Consider the following 16,392-nt stretch of genomic DNA (forward strand, 5'->3'; position numbering starts at 1 on the left):
CCATGGAAAAATAAATCACAAGAGTCAAAATAGTAACAAGTGTTTAATTCTTGAAGAAAGGCAAAACTGGCTCCCAGAGCAGGGCAGCCCACCAGGTTAACTGATTAAGACGCGAAGAAAGAGTATGTGAGAAAGAATTGTTGAGAAGACCAAGGAGATCAGAAAGGAAACAACGGGCACAAAATAATGTAACTCTGGTTCAGATGATTAATTAATCCAGAAACATACATGTAAAACTAACATACATGTAAAACACGCATACATTTAATAAAAATAATTGACTCTTCTTCCTCTTCCTCCTCCCCCTCTTCTTGCTCCTCCTCTTCCCCCTATTCTTCTTCCTCCTCTACCTCCTCCTTGTGCTCCTTCATCAGTGGTGCGGGCATCGACACCCTCTTCTTGATCACATGTTCCATGTGGGCATGCTCAGATGTGTCCAGGCTGATATTGTATTTAGCCAAGATCTTCATGATGGGCCTCAGCTTCAGCCACCACGATGTCTTGGGGATGCGGTGCCTGGACAGGACAGCAGAGGGGGGTAGAGGGATGTTAAAGGGACACTTCACCACTTTTTTTTACCTTTAATTCATTACATACCATTATGTCTACATTCATAATGTGAAAACAGGAATGTAGTCAGAAAGAGAAGAGGGAATGTTCCTTTTCGAAACAGATATTAGTTGAGGGATATGCACTCACAATATCCACTTGAACTGTGGATCAGTATGAACAGGGTGTTAAAGTATGACTCAATTAATGTTGAGGAGAGTGAGCAACAGTCAGCAACTGCCACTCTCATGTTTTAGTGCCTTGGGTTTCTAAGAAGAAATCTCTGAGAATGAAAGGATCTTACTCGAAGTCTGTCTGTTCATTAAGCTCAGCCAACGGCTGGAAGGTCAGTGCTCTCTTCCTCATGCCCAGCACACAGGCAGAGTCTGGGGTGTTAGCAAAGATACGACCTGGAGGAGAGAGAAGGCAGGGTGACAGATGGGGTCACATGGCATTATACTCAATGAGACAAACTAACAACTGGTATCAGCAGGTAAAAACTAGACTCTTAGAAGAAAAGGTTCTATCTAGAACCTAAAACAGTTATTTGGCTGTCCCCATAATAGAACCCTTTGAAGAACCCTTTTTGGTTCCAGGTAGAACTCTTTTTAGTTCCAGGTAGAACTATTTTAGGTTCCATGTAGAACCTTCTGTGAAAAGGTTTTTTACATGGAACCAAAAAGGGTTCTATCTAGAACCTAAAACAGTTATTCGGCAGTCCCCATTGTAGAACCCTTTGAATAATCCTTTTAGGTTCCAGGTAGAACCCTTTTCACAGAGGGTTCTAATGGAACCCCAAATATTTCAACCTGGAACCAAAAAGGGTTCTACTATGAGGACAGCCGAAGAACCCTTTTGGAACCATTTTTTTAAAGAGTGAATTCAAAACGATGTGTATTTGGGTGCAGCAATATGCCTCTCATTCCTTTATCTCAGTATTTTTTAATGGTGACACCCCACAGCCTGTCTTACCATGTCTGTACGTCTCCTTGAGTTTCTCTGTGAGCCACAGAACAGCCTTGGAGCCCATCTTTGTACCAAAGTTCCTGTCGAAAGGTGTCGGGGTTCCGCCCTGGCGAGAGGGAATAGGACAAAGGTGTGTGTGTGGGGGGGGGGGACAGGGGAGGGGAGAGTTATAGGGGGAGAGTGGAGTACAGGGGAGGGGAGAGTTATAGGGGGAGAGGGGAGAGTGGAGGACAAGGGGGAGAGTTAGAGGGGAGAGGGGAGAGTGGAGGACAGGGGAGGGGAGAGTCAGAAGGGGAGAGGGGAGATTTAGAGGGGGAGAGGGGAGAGTGGATGACAAGGGGGAGAGTGGAGGACAGGGGAGGGGAGAGTTATAGGGGGAGAGGGGAGAGTGGAGTACAGGGGAGGGGAGAGTTATAGGGGGAGAGGGGAGAGTGGAGGACAAGGGGGAGAGTTAGAGGGGAGAGGGGAGAGTGGAGGACAGGGGAGGGGAGAGTCAGAAGGGGAGAGGGGAGATTTAGAGGGGGAGAGGGGAGAGTGGATGACAAGGGGGAGAGTGGAGTACAGGGGAGTGGAGAGTTAGAGGGGGAGAGTGGAGTACAGGGGAGTGGAGAGTTAGAGGGGGAGAGAGGGAGAGGGGAGAGTAGAGGACAGGGGAGGGGAGAGTCAGAGGGGGAGAGGGGAGATTTAGAGGGGGAGAGGGGAGAGTGGATGACAAGGGGGAGAGTGGTGTACAGGGGAGTGGAGAGTTAGAGGGGGAGAGAGGGAGAGGGGAGAGTAGAGGACAGGGGAGAGGAGAGGAGAGGAGAGGAGAGATGAAGTTGGATTACTCAACTAAAGTTTATGTACTTCATGTTCTGGTTAAGTTTTATAAATAATAAGGGAAAATTGGAATTTCAGATTACTTTCTCAATTGAATTACTTGAAATGGAATTAACCCCAATTAGGAGCACTCTTGTAATGAATTGAAACTGTAGTTACATCCTAAATGGCACTTACTCCCTACATAGATCACTTCTTTGAACACAGCCCTGGTCAAAGGTAGTGCACTATAAAGGGAATAGGGTGCCATTTGTGAGCAGACTGTTAACTGACCTGTTGCATGTGTCCCAGGATGTTCTTGCGGCAGTCGAAGACACCTTTGCCCTCCTCAGAATAGAGGGCGAAGATGAAGTCTGTAGTGTAGTTGGCATTGCATTTCTCATTCCTGAGACAGAGGAAAACATGAATACACTGTATATTTACAGTTGAATTGGCTTGGCATGGCATTGCATTTCTCATTCCTGAGACAGTCGAAAGGAGTACAGATGAGATCAAAACATGAATATTTTGTATATTTACAGTTGAATTGGCATGGCATTGCAGTTCTCATTCCTGACCACAAACAGGATACAGAGCACGAGCACTGACTTTGCTGATAGCTGCTTTATGGAGGAATTGTTTGCTTACTATAACCGGGTTTCCATCTAAGCATTAAAGGGGTTTAAAACTATCCAGCTAAGGACTCCTGCTAAGGATACACATGACAATCCTTGATGAAAGATGGCTATGGAGGCGGGGCTGACGCTCGAGGGTTTTCTCGTTTGGGCAAAGAGATGGTGGGATTGTTTTGAGTAGGTAAAATGTATTATGTGTGAAATAGGGGTGGAAACGCCTTTATGAGCAAATATTCATATAATAACCATGATACTGACGTAAACTTGGGGTCACTGATATACAGTTAAAGTCGTAGGTTTACATACACTTAGGTTGGAGTCATTAAAACTCGTTTTTCAACCACTCCACAAATTTCTTGTTAATAAACTATAGTTTTGGCAAGTCAGTTAGGACATCTACTTTGTGCATGACAAAATGAATTTTTCCAACAATTGTTTACAGAAAGAGTAATTCACTTATAATTCACTGTATCACAATTCCAGTGGGTCAGAAGTTTACATGCACTAAATTGACTGTGCCTTTAAACAGCTTGGAAAATTCCAGAAAATTATGTCATTGCTTTAGAAGCTTCTGATTGGCTAATTGACATAATTTGAGTCAATTGGAGGTGTACCTCTGGATATATTTCAAGGTCTACCTTCAAACTTAGTACCTCTGCTTGACATCATGGAAAAATCCAAAGAAATCAGCCAAGACCTCAGAAAAAAAATTGTAGACCTCCACAAGTCTGGTTCATCCTTTGGAGCAATTTCCAAATGTCTCAAGGTACCACATTCATCTGTACAAACAATAGTACGCAAGTATAAACACCATGGGACCACGCAGCCATCATGCCGCTCAGGAAGGTGATGCGTTCTGTCTCCTAGAGATGAACGTACTTTGGTGCGACAAGTGCAAATCAATCCCAGAACAACAGCAAAGGACCTTGGGAAGATGCTAGAGGAAACAGGTACAAAAGTATCTATATCCACAGTAAAACGAGTCTTATATCGACATAACCTGAAATGCTGCCTAGCAAGGAAGAAGCCACTGCTCCAAAACTGCCATAAAAAAGCCAGACTACAGTTTGCAACTGCACATGGGGACAAAGATCGTACTTTTTGGAGAAATGTCCTCTGGTCTGATGAAACAAAAATAGAACTGTTTACCAATAATGACCATCGTTACGTTTGGAGGAAAAAGGGGAGGCTTGCAAGCCGAAGAACTTCATCCCAACCGTGAAGCACGGGCGTGGCAGCATCATGTTGTGGGGGTGCTTTGCTGCAGGAGGGACTGGTGCACTTCACAAAATAGATGGCATCATGAGGGAGGAAAATTATGTGGATATATTGAAGCAACATCTCAAAACATTAGTCAAGAAGTTAAAGCTTGGTCGCAAATGGGTCTTCCAAATGGACAATGACCCCAAGCATACTTCCAAAGTTGTGGCAAAATGGCTTAAGGACAAAAAAGTCAAGGTATTGGAGTGGCCATCACAAAGCCCTGACCTCATTCCAATGGAAAATTTGTGGGCAGAACTGAAAAAGTGTGTGCGAGCAAGGAGGCCTACAAACCTGACTCAGTTACACCAGCTCTGTCAGGAGGAATGGGCCAAAATTCACCCAACGTATTGTGGGAAGCTTATGGAAGGCTACCCGAAACGTTTGACCCAAGTTAAACAATTTAAAGGCAATGCTGCCAAATACTAAATGAGTGAATGTAAACTTCTGACCCACTGGGAATGTGATAAAAGAAATAAAACCTGAAATAAATCATTCTCTCTACTATTATTCTGACATTTCACATAAAAAAAGGGGTGATCCTAACTGACCTAAAACAGGGAATTTTTATTAGGATTAAATGTCAGGAATTGTGAAAAACTGAGCTTAAATGTATTTGGCTAAGGTGTATGTAAACCTCTGACTTCAACTGTATTGTGTGGTCCTCCCACTATGATTGGGGAAAGCATACAGTTTATTAGGCTACAGATTAAATAAATTGTGATGAACTTCACATGGTGGTGAAAGTGGAAACCATACAGTTTATTAGGCTACAGATTAAATCAATTGTGATGAACTTCACAGGGTGGTGAAAGTCCCGGTGATGAACTTCACAGGGTGGTGAAAGTGCACGTGATGAACTTCACAGGGTGGTGAAAGTGGAAACCATATAGTTTATTAGGCTACAGATTAAATCAATTGTGATGAACTTCACAGGGTGGTGAAAGTCCCCGTGATGAACTTCACAGGGTGGTGAAAGTGCACGTAATGAGCTTGATGGTCCTTTCCAATAAATACATCATATTCTGCTGACATGATGATCAATGCTTGGCTGCCGTTTGACAAACAAAATGAGGAAATCACTCTGGATAAGAGCATCTGTTAAATGCCAAAAATGTAACATGAGGGTGGGAGGGAGAGAGTTTTGGAAAATAACAAGTATGTCAGATTGAGATCTAGATGAATGAATGAATGAATGAATAAATAAATAAATGAATAAATTACTGAATAAATAAATTAATGAATGCTTGAATGAAACCCACCTGAGAATCAAACCTCTCTTCACGTCTGTCTTCATCTTCTGCACGAGATGCTCTACGTTCATCTGTAAACCGGAGCCAGTCAGTCAGGACACATTCATGTCATGTATGCTTTTATATAGAGGAATCCTATAAACATTTATATAATGTATACTTAGTCCCCTCCTGTACTCCCTGCTCGCCCATGACTGTATGGCCAAGAACGACTCCAACACCATCATTAAGTTTGCTGACGACACTACGGTGGTACTGTAGGCCTGATCACTGACAACGATAAGACAGCCTATTGGGAGGAGGTCAGGACCTGGCAGTGTGGTGGGAGCACAACAACCTCTCCCTCAACGTGAGCAAGACAAAGGAGATGATCCTGGACAACAGGAAAAGGAGGGTCGAACGCCCCCATTCACATATTCAGGGCTGTAGTGGAGCGGGTCGAGAGTTTCAAGTTCCTTGTTGTCCACATCACCAACAAACTATTATGGTCCAAAACAGTTGTGAAGAGCGAATGACAGCACCTTTTGCCTTTGGGAGACTGAAAAGATTTGGCATGGGTCCTCAGATGCTCAAAAAGTTATACACCTGCACCATTGAGAGCATCCTGACCGGTTGCATCACTGCCTGGTATGGCAACTGCTCGGCATCCGACCATAAGGCGCTACAGAGGGTAGTGCGTACGGCCCAGTACATCACTTGGGCCAAACTTCCTGTCATCTAGGACCTATATACTAAACGGTGTCAGAGGAAGGCCCCAAAAAATTGTCAAAGATTCCAGTCACCCAAGCCATAGACTGTCCTTTTTGCTACCGCGCGGCAAGAGGTACCGGAGCGCCAAGTCTAGGTCTCAAAGGCTCCTTAACAGCTTCTACCCCCAAGCCATTAGACTGCTGAACAATTCATCAAATGGCTACTCAGACTATTTGTATTGACACCCCCCCCTTTGTTTTTACACTGCTGCTACTCGCTGTTTATTATCTATGCATAGTCACTTTACTCCTACCTACATGTACAAATAACCTTGACTAACCTGTACCCCACACATTGACTCAGTGCCGGTACCCCTTATATATAGCCTCATTATAGTTATTTTATTGTGTTACTTTTCATTTATTGTATAAAAAAATACTTTAGTTTATTTAGTAAATCTTTTCTTAACTCTATTTTCTTAAAACTGTATTGTTGGTTAAGGGCTTGTAAGTAAGCATTTCACGGTTGTATTCAGCGCATGTGACAAATATTATTTTATTTTATTTTGATTGAGAGGAAACCTATAAACATTTATATCATGTATACTCTTATATAGAGGAGACCTCATGTTTACTTTTATATAGATGTATCGTCAATAATTATATATTATATATAGGAAAAGTTGGTTTAACAGCCACAGATTAAGCCTTGTCCTGGACTAGAAATCATGTTCAATGAAGATTTACAGTGCTCACATTTTTTATAACCTTTAGTTAACTAGGCAAGTCAGTTAAGAACAAATTTTTATTTTCAATGACGGCCTAGGAACAGTGGGTTAACTGCCTTGTTCAGGGGCAGAACGACAGATTTTTACCTTGTCAGCTCAGGAATTCGATCTTGCAACCTTTCGGTTACTAGTCCAACAATCTAACCACTAGGCTACCTGCCGCCCCAAAAAATACTACATTTTACTATAGTAAAAGTATACTATTGTATACTATAGTACTTACTATAGAATTATATAGTAAACTGTAGTATACTGCAGAGTACTATACTACACACCAGTGGAGGCTGCTGAAGGGAGGACAGTTCATAATAATGTCAAGAACGGCACAAATGGAATGACATCAACCACATGGAAACCATGTGTTTGATGAATTTGATACCATTCCACTGATTCCGCTCCAGCCATTATCACGAGCCCATCCTCCCCAATTAAGGTGCTGCCTGGGTACAGCAGATCCCATTATTGTATGGGACACAATAATAATAATAGAAATGCTACCAAAAATAATTGACTGAAACTTGTTACAGTCACCCATGATTCGCCAAACAATATTTTGAAAGAGGAAGTAAAGTACTATATGCATCTGTTTTTGTTTCAGTCTCCTCCATCTCCACTAACCGAAGCTCATTGTATGGATCTTTTTGTATTAATAATGTAAAATTAAAAGCTGTACGACAAGACTCATGTGAAGGAAAAATTACAGAAGAGGAACTTCGAGATGCAATTAGGGAAAAGGATGGTGGGATACCTAGTCAGTTGTACAACTAAATGCCTTCAATTGAAATGTGTCTTCCGCATTTAAAGACCAAAATTGGTTAAAGAAAATTGTGATAAATAAAAAAATATACCAGTTTCATTTAAGGACCAAAAAATTGGCAGCTGTGCCATATAGATTGCAAAATAGTTGGGAATAGATTTTAGATGTACTGATTCCATGGCACATGATTTATGAACTGATATGCAAAATGATGCCGGATTCAAAACGTAGTATTGTTCAATTTAAATTATTATACAAAATTCTTGCAATCAATAGAATGATATATATACGGGGGATACAATCTTCCCAGCTCTGCAGATTCTGCTGCGAGGAGGCAGAGTCATTAGATCATTTATTTTGGTATTGTCCATATGTAGCTTGTTTTTGGTCACAGGTCCAGGAATGGCTGAAGAATTGCAACATTTACCAGGAGCTAACTCTGCAGACAGCAAAACTGGATGGTTTGAAAAGTCAAAGTCAATCAATCAATAAAATAATAATAATACTTTAGCAAAAAATGGTATCTTTAATTTACAATCTGTAGAAACTATGAGAATAGAAAGGTTCAAAACCTTTGTGAAGTATCACAGCACAGTTGAAAGATATATGGCAAAAACAGGTGTTCAAAGCTGTCATCAAGGCAAAGGGTGGCTACTTTGAAGAATCTAAAATATATATTTTGATTTGTTTAACACTTTTTTGGTTACTACATGATTCCATATGTGTTATTTCATAGTTGTGATGTCTTCACTATTATTCTACAATGTAGAAAATAGTACACATATAGAAAATCCCTTGAATGAGTAGATGTGTCTAAACTTTTGACTGGTACTGTATATTTACAAAAAAAATACATATGGGGGATTGGAAATGATGCAGACAATTACTTTGATGAAATACACAATCAATCTGAAATATTAAAGCTACCTCCTAAAAAAATATTTTAAAAATATTGATACACTGTAGTGTACACACTGTAGTATCCCTCGATCATTTGTAGTACTTACTATAAAATGTTGTAGTATACTGTCGAATATTATAGTAAATACGAAAGTATTATATGCAAAAAATATATATATATTTAACTGTACATACTACAGTATACCACAGTATACTGCACTGAATACTACAGTCAAGTCCACAGAAACACTACAGTGAATAGTACACTATAGGAGTTTTTTATGTGGGATAGTCCAGGACTAAACTTAATCTGTGTCCGGGAAACTGGCCCAAAGATGTTCACAAGCTAACCTACTGTAGTGTTCTTTATGTACGAGAGGGAGAGCGAGAAAGAGAGAGAGAGAGAGAGAGAGAGAGAGAGAGAGAGAGAGAGGGAGAGAGAGAGAGAGAGAGAGAGAGAGAGAGAGAGAGAGAGAGAGAGAGAGAGAGAGAGAGAGAGAGAGAGAGAGAGAGTGTGTGTATCCATCATCTCACCTCGAGGTCCCTGATTCCAAACTTGTCCTCATAGATGTAAGCAGCATCCGCCCCTGCAGCCAGACCTGCCATGGTAGCCAGGTAACCACAGTACCCTCCCATGGTCTCAATGATGAACACACGACGCTTGGTGCCTGCTGCTGACTGCTTGATCCTGTCACAGGTCTGTTATAGGGGAATCAGGAATCAAGAGAGGGGGAGAGAGGGAAGAAGCAAAAGTGAGCGTAGTGAGGATAGGGGCATAGTGATGATTCATTTGATGACAGTGAAAACATATATTAAACTGCTTCGTTGAAGACAGACGTTACAAACATTTTAAGCAGGTCTCACAGGTGTTACAGAATGTGGTAGTTATGGTTTGGACTGTGGCATTGAGTTGGGTGATGTGACGTGTGACTCACATCATAGGAAAATGTTTTGCAATGGAGAATTGAACATTTGTTTTCTTACGGGACAAGCTCAGGTACAGCAGCACCTCACAGTTTCAAAACATTTTCCCCCTACTGAACACAAACCAGATGTTGGTGATGTAATGGGGATGGTGTTGATGTATTACAGTACTGACCTAGGTGTTGATGTATTACAGTACTGACCTAGGTGATGGTGATGGTGTATTACAGTACTGACCTAGGTGATGGTGTATTACAGTACTGACCTAGGTGATGGTGTATTACAGTACTGACCTAGGTGAGGGTGATGGTGTATTACAGTACTGACCTAGGTGATGGTGTATTACAGTACTGACCTAGGTGATGGTGTTGGTGTATTACAGTACTGACCTAGGTGATGGTGTTGGTGTATTACAGTACTGACCTAGGTGATGGTGTATTACAGTACTGACCTAGGTGAGGGTGATGGTGTATTACAGTACTGACCTAGGTGATGGTGTTGATGTATTACAGTACTGACCTAGGTGATGGTGTTGATGTATTACAGTATTGACCTAGGTGATGGTGTTGGTGTATTACAGTACTGACCTAGGTGATGGTGTTGGTGTATTACAGTACTGACCTAGGTGATGGTGTTGGTGTATTACAGTACTGACCTAGGTGATGGTGATGGTGTATTACAGTACTGACCTAGGTGATGGTGTATTACAGTACTGACCTAGGTGATGGTGTATTACAGTACTGACCTAGGTGATGGTGTATTACAGTACTGACCTAGGTGAGGGTGATGGTGTATTACAGTACTGACCTAGGTGATGGTGTATTACAGTACTGACCTAGGTGATGGTGTTGGTGTATTACAGTACTGACCTAGGTGATGGTGTATTACAGTACTGACCTAGGTGATGGTGTATTACAGTACTGACCTAGGTGATGGTGTATTACAGTACTGACCTAGGTGAGGGTGATGGTGTATTACAGTACTGACCTAGGTGATGGTGTTGATGTATTACAGTACTGACCTAGGTGATGGTGTTGATGTATTACAGTATTGACCTAGGTGATGGTGTTGGTGTATTACAGTACTGACCTAGGTGATGGTGTTGGTGTATTACAGTACTGACCTAGGTGATGGTGTTGGTGTATTACAGTACTGACCTAGGTGATGGTGTATTACAGTACTGACCTAGGTGATGGTGTATTACAGTACTGACCTAGGTGATGGTGATGGTGTATTACAGTACTGACCTAGGTGATGGTGTTGGTGTATTACAGTACTGACCTAGGTGATGGTGTTGATGTATTACAGTACTGACCTAGGTGATGGTGTTGGTGTATTACAGTACTGACCTAGGTGATGGTGTTGATGTTTTACGGTACTCACCGAGGTGATGGTGTTGAGGGCGGTGTCAGCTCCAATGCTGAAGTCGGAGCCGGGTACGTTGTTGGAGACGGTGGCGGGGATGACCACCATGGGAATGCACAGCTCCTCATACTTCTCCCTGGCTGTCACCAGCTCCAGACCACCCATAAACGCCTGGGGAGGGGACAGGAGGAGAGGGGAGAGTCTAGACCTGATGTTTACAAAGCATGTGACAAATACAATTTGATTTGATTTTGAGAGAGAGGTGAAAGGAGGGGAAGTGCAGCAGTGGGAGACACTACTGAGGTACCGGGCCTACTTGTCTTTTGTGGTTTTGTGGTTATACATTACATTGACACCTTAGTCATTTATCAAATTCAATTTAATGTCAAAGAAGACATACATGTGATGGGGTAGTCTTAGGACTCTTACCTCAAACCCTCCAATTATTACCAGAGAGTGGATATTGAACTTAGCAATAGTCAAGCTGATTTCCTCAATGTACTTGGAAGGCAGGACTCTTCAAATAAAGAAGCAGACAGCAGTTGTTGTGTGAAACATCAGTGATATACAGTACTCACAAGCAGGGGAAGGGTTCATATTTTTGAATCTCTGCTCAAAAAATATTTTTACATTTTTTACATAAACCCTGGATTGCTGCTAATATGTATTGGCCAATGAGAGGCTTTGAAGCTAACGTCACTTTTTGGGAATTTTGGGGAATTTACACTACCAGTAAAAAGTTTTAGAACACCTACTCATTCAATGGTTTTATTTAATAGTAGAATAATAGAATTATAGAATAATAGTGAAGACATCAAAACTATGAAATAACACATATGGAATCATGTAGTAACCAAAAAAAGTGTTAAACAAATCAAAATATATTTTATATTTGAGATTCTTAAAATAGCCACCCTTTGCCTTGATGACAGCTTTGCACAACATTTTCTCAACCAGCTTCATGAGGTAGTCACCTGGAATGCATTTGAATTAACAGTTGTGCCTTCTTAAAAGTTAATTTGTGGATTTCTTTTCAGTCTTAATGCGTTTGAGTCAATCAGTTGTGTTGTGACAAGGTAGGGGTGGTATACAGAAGATAGCCCTATTTGGTAAAAGACCAAGTCCATATTATGGCAAGAAGAGCTCAAATAAGCAAAGAGAAACGACAGTCCATCATTACTTTAAGACATGAAGGTCAGTCAATCCGGAAAATTTCAAAAACTTTGAAAGTTTCTTCAAATGCAGTAGCAAAAAACATCAAGTGCTATGATGAAACTGGCTCTCATGAGGACCGTCACAGGATAGGAAGACCCAGAGTTACTTCTGCTGCAGAGGAAGTTCATTGGAGTTACCAGCCTCAGAAATTGAAGCCCAAATAAATGCTTCAGAGTTCAAGTAACGGACACATCTCAACATCAACTGTTCAGAGGAGACTGTGAATCAGGCCATCATGGTCGAATTGCTGCAAAGAAACCACTACTAAAGAACACCAACAACAAGAAGAGACTTGCTTGGGCCAAGAAACAAGGACATTAAACCGGTGGAAATTTGTCCTTTGGTCTGGAGTCCAAATTTGAGATTTTTGGTTCCAACCGCAGTGTCTTTGTGAGATGCAGTGTGGATGAACGAATGATCTCTGCATGTGTATTTCCCACCGTAAAGCATGGAGGAGGAGGTGTTATGGTGTGGGTGTGCTTTGCTGGTGACAATGTCTGTGATTTATTTAGAATTCAAGGCACACTTAACCAGCATGGCTACCACAGCATTCTGCAGCGAAACGTCATCACATCTGCTTTTGGCTTAGTTGGACTATCATTTGTTTTTCAACAGGACAATGACCCAACACACCTCCAGGCTGTGTAAGGGCTATTTTACCAAGAAGGAGAGTGATGGAGTGCTGCAACAGATGACCTGGCCTCCACAATCCCCCGACCTCAACCAAATCAAGATGGTTTGCGATGAATTGGACAGCAGAGTGAAGGAAAAGCAGCCAATAAGTGCTCAGCATATGTGGGAACTCCTATTTGGAAAAGCATTCCAGGTGAAGCTGGTTGAGAGAATGCCAAGTGTGTGCAAAGCTGTCATCAAGGCAAAAAGTGGCTACTTTGAAGAATCTCAAATATAACATATATTTTGATTAGTTTAACACTTGTTTGGTTCCTACATGATTCCATATGTGTTATTTAATAGTTTTGATGTCTTCACTATTATTCTACAATGTAGAAAACAATACAAATAAAGAAACCCCTTGACTGAGTAGATGTTCTAAAACTTTTTACTGGTAGTATACATAGTAATGAAAAACACATACATCACATAAAGGCATCATAAAGGTCATGTTAACTGACTGCTATTATCTCATAGAGCAAAACGTATAAGATCTCCTAAGCCTGTGTTAACCTCAGACCTTATTTTCAAAACCACAATTTTTTTCCACATTCAATTTTGCCATTAGGATGTCTGAAAAAAACAGAGGTAACTTATTTATGTGTTTTAGGACTACAAGCTGGCTAGCTCTATTTTAATTCAACGTTTCAAGGACAAAATGTTTTTGTTGTTGCAGTGGGGACAGTAACATTAGTACTTTCAAAATATTATACTATAAAGGAAAATGTTTTTATATATTTTTTCATTTATATTTTTATGTTTAGCTCACACAAAATAATTTAAAAGTATGCATTAAGGTGTCTGTAATAGAATAAACATGGTAAAAACAAGTAGAGATATAATTTTTTACTATGGTAGGGAATGCCAAGATGGAGGCGCAGTGGCTTCAAAACAAGACACCTGTCAGTCATCTAGTGTATATATAAATCATTGGTTCCACCCCAGTTGACAATACAAACTGAGTTGAAAAAGAGAAATTATGTAATACCTCTTGGTGCCCAACTCAGAGCCTCCCTTCCCAGTCCAGCCTGACACTCCTGTCCAGGTGATGGGCACGATCTGGTCAAGGGGTAAAGATCAGTGGTCAGAGGTTTCAAGCTTCACTGGACAAGAGTTATTGTACCAGGCCTTGTTCTATCTTTAGATTATAGATGACCTGGTTCTCTAAACAACAAAGCATCCGAGCCTTATATACCATTATGTATAGGATTAAATGGACAAAAGGGACCTGATCCTAGATCTGCACTCCTACTCTGAGATGATTTATGAGTACAGGCCCTGATCAATAGAGGAGTTTAGGCTGAGACGAATGGGCTCTGCGTAGAGTGCAGTGCATAGTTAGTAATGTGTACGTACATTTCCGTGAGCGAGACCCTCAAACCCGTCATGAACGGCCAGCATATTGTGTCCCTGAATGATTCCAATCCTCACTGCAGAACGCACGGCGGCATTCATACCAGCACAGGGGGCACCGACGTTAACTATGGCCACATTAATGTTGCTCTGGAAGGGAGAGGTGGAGAGAAGAGGAGAGGTGGAGAGAAGAGGAGAGGAGGAGGTGGAGAGAAGGTGAGAGGAGAGGATAGGGGGAGGTGGAGGAGGAGAGGATAGGGGGAGGTGGAGGTGGAGAGAAGGTGAGAGGAGAGGTGGAGGTGGAGGTGGAGAGGTGGAGGTGGAGAGAAGGGGAGAGGAGAGGTGGAGGTGGAGGTGGAGAGAAGGGGAGAGGAGAGGTGGAGTGAAGATGAAAGAAGAGGTAGAGAGAAGGGGAGAGGAGAGGATATGTGGAGAGAGGGGGAGAGGTGAGAAGAGGCGAGAAGAGGTGGAGAGAACGGGAGAGGAGAGAAGGTGAGAGGAGAGGTGGAGGTGGAGAAAAGGGGAGAGGAGAGGTGGAGAGGAGAGGAGAGGAGAGGAGAGGAGAGGAGAGGAGAGGAGAGGAGAGGAGAGGAGAGGAGAGGAGAGGAGAGGAGAGGAGAGGAGAGGAGAGGAGAGGAGAGGAGAGGAGAGGAGAGGAGAGGAGAGGAGAGGAGAGAATGGTGACATATTGATCTGTTAGTGCTTTAGTTTTGTAACTAATTTAATGCAACTCCTGTGTTAATTGTGTAGGTGTTGTCCCTTACCTTGGTATCTGGAGGGTTGATGTGGGCTAGCATCTTGTATGTGTTCCAGTTGTTTTCAAAGCTCCTGGACAGGGCCAACAAAAACAGTGATGTAACATCCCACTCGGATGTAGTAGTTTCAGTAACAGGGAAGACATTGTTAGATTGGTAAAAGTAGGCTAGTGTTCTTACTTTCCTCTGAGCTTGATAGCATCCTCCCATCTATTCTCAGCCATGGCAGTAGTCACATCCTTAGTCTGAGGAGACAGAGAGAGGGGGGGGGTGCTCAGATATAGCTGAACACATTAGAATGGCACACATACAACAGTTGATGGGGCTTAGTTACTGATACTGACCACTTGGACACACTCCATGAGGGGCAGCCTGACAGCCTGGTTACCGGACAGACTGACCACACAGGCCGGGGTCTCTGGAGTGGCCTCCAACAGGGCCATCACAGCCTCCACACCCATCCTGCTGCCCTGGGGGAGAACACACACCAGGATTAGAGAGACACCACAGTCAGACACAATCACAACACACATTAGAGAGAGACACACACACACCAACAGAGCCTCCACACAAATCCTGTTGCAATGGGGATTGGGAAGAACACACACACACAAACACCATTACATGCACATGCACACACAAACACATCACATTACACCATTACACAGTCAGACATGCTTTTGCTCATACGCATAGAGAGAGAGAGAGAGAGAGAGAGAGAGAGAGAGAGAGGGAGACCTACCAGGATTCTGTCGAAGGCGGAGGGGGGGTACCGCCTCTCTGCACGTGTCCCAGGACAGTGGTACGGGTGTCAAAGCCCAAATTCTTCTCCACCAACTACAAGCGTAAACACACGAAGAGCTGCTAGCAACTGACAGTTTAACCTTATTCAAACCCTGGTAGACAATGCAGTAGAAAATTAATGCTTTAACTCTGAGGTAATATTTAGGAAATGGGCTAAAAGTAACCTTGTCCACATAGAGTGAAATGGTTGGTGGACGAGACTACTCCAAAAGAGGTCTTAACAAACAAGCAAACAAACAAAACCATTTGAACTGCTAGGAACAGTAATATGAGGGAGAGCTTGCTGACCTTCTTGATGTCTTCAGAGCCAATGGGTTTTCCATCTCTGCCCATAGCTCCCTCTGCCACAATGATCACATTCAGACGACATCCTCTGGCCCTTTGCTGTCAGAGACACAATACGTCAGTTTGGTGATTAGGTACCAAGGCTGGAAACAGATAACTGGAATGAAAGATTGTGGTGTAATGTGTTGTATTTAAAAAGTACTTCAATATGGAGAAAAAAATTGAAAATAAGAGATGAAGAGGAGAAGAGTAGAGGGGAAGAGGAGAAGAAGAAAAGAGAATAAGAGGAGAAGAAGAAGAGGAGGAGAAGAAGAAGAGAAGAAGAGGAGAAGAGGAGAAGAGGAGAAGAAGAAGAGGAGGAGAAGAAGAGAAGAAGAGGAGAAGAAGAAGAGGAGAAGAGGAGGAGAAGAAGAGAAGAAGAAGC

At 42.3% G+C, this 16,392-nt stretch overlaps 1 pseudogene across 1 annotated transcript in view; it reads right to left on the reverse strand.

Annotated features, from left to right (window-relative positions):
• Positions 1–30: 30 nt before the first annotated feature.
• The window catches only part of LOC109908341 (ATP-dependent 6-phosphofructokinase, muscle type-like), a 28,939-nt pseudogene continuing 12,577 nt past the window's right edge, over positions 31–16,392 (reverse strand). Inside the window, exons 7-21 of the transcript XR_004203732.1 lie at positions 15,972–16,067; positions 15,622–15,716; positions 15,224–15,349; positions 15,060–15,124; positions 14,889–14,952; positions 14,128–14,274; positions 13,760–13,830; positions 11,314–11,401; positions 10,903–11,055; positions 9,130–9,294; positions 5,471–5,532; positions 2,608–2,719; positions 1,522–1,621; positions 854–959; positions 31–516 (exon numbers count right to left, since the gene is read on the reverse strand). The product of XR_004203732.1 is annotated as an ATP-dependent 6-phosphofructokinase, muscle type-like (transcript). The remainder of the gene's footprint in view (positions 517–853; positions 960–1,521; positions 1,622–2,607; positions 2,720–5,470; positions 5,533–9,129; positions 9,295–10,902; positions 11,056–11,313; positions 11,402–13,759; positions 13,831–14,127; positions 14,275–14,888; positions 14,953–15,059; positions 15,125–15,223; positions 15,350–15,621; positions 15,717–15,971; positions 16,068–16,392) is intronic.

Source organism: Oncorhynchus kisutch, linkage group LG17, assembly GCF_002021735.2.
Source record: "Oncorhynchus kisutch isolate 150728-3 linkage group LG17, Okis_V2, whole genome shotgun sequence".
NCBI classification, from domain to species: Eukaryota; Metazoa; Chordata; class Actinopteri; order Salmoniformes; family Salmonidae; genus Oncorhynchus; species Oncorhynchus kisutch.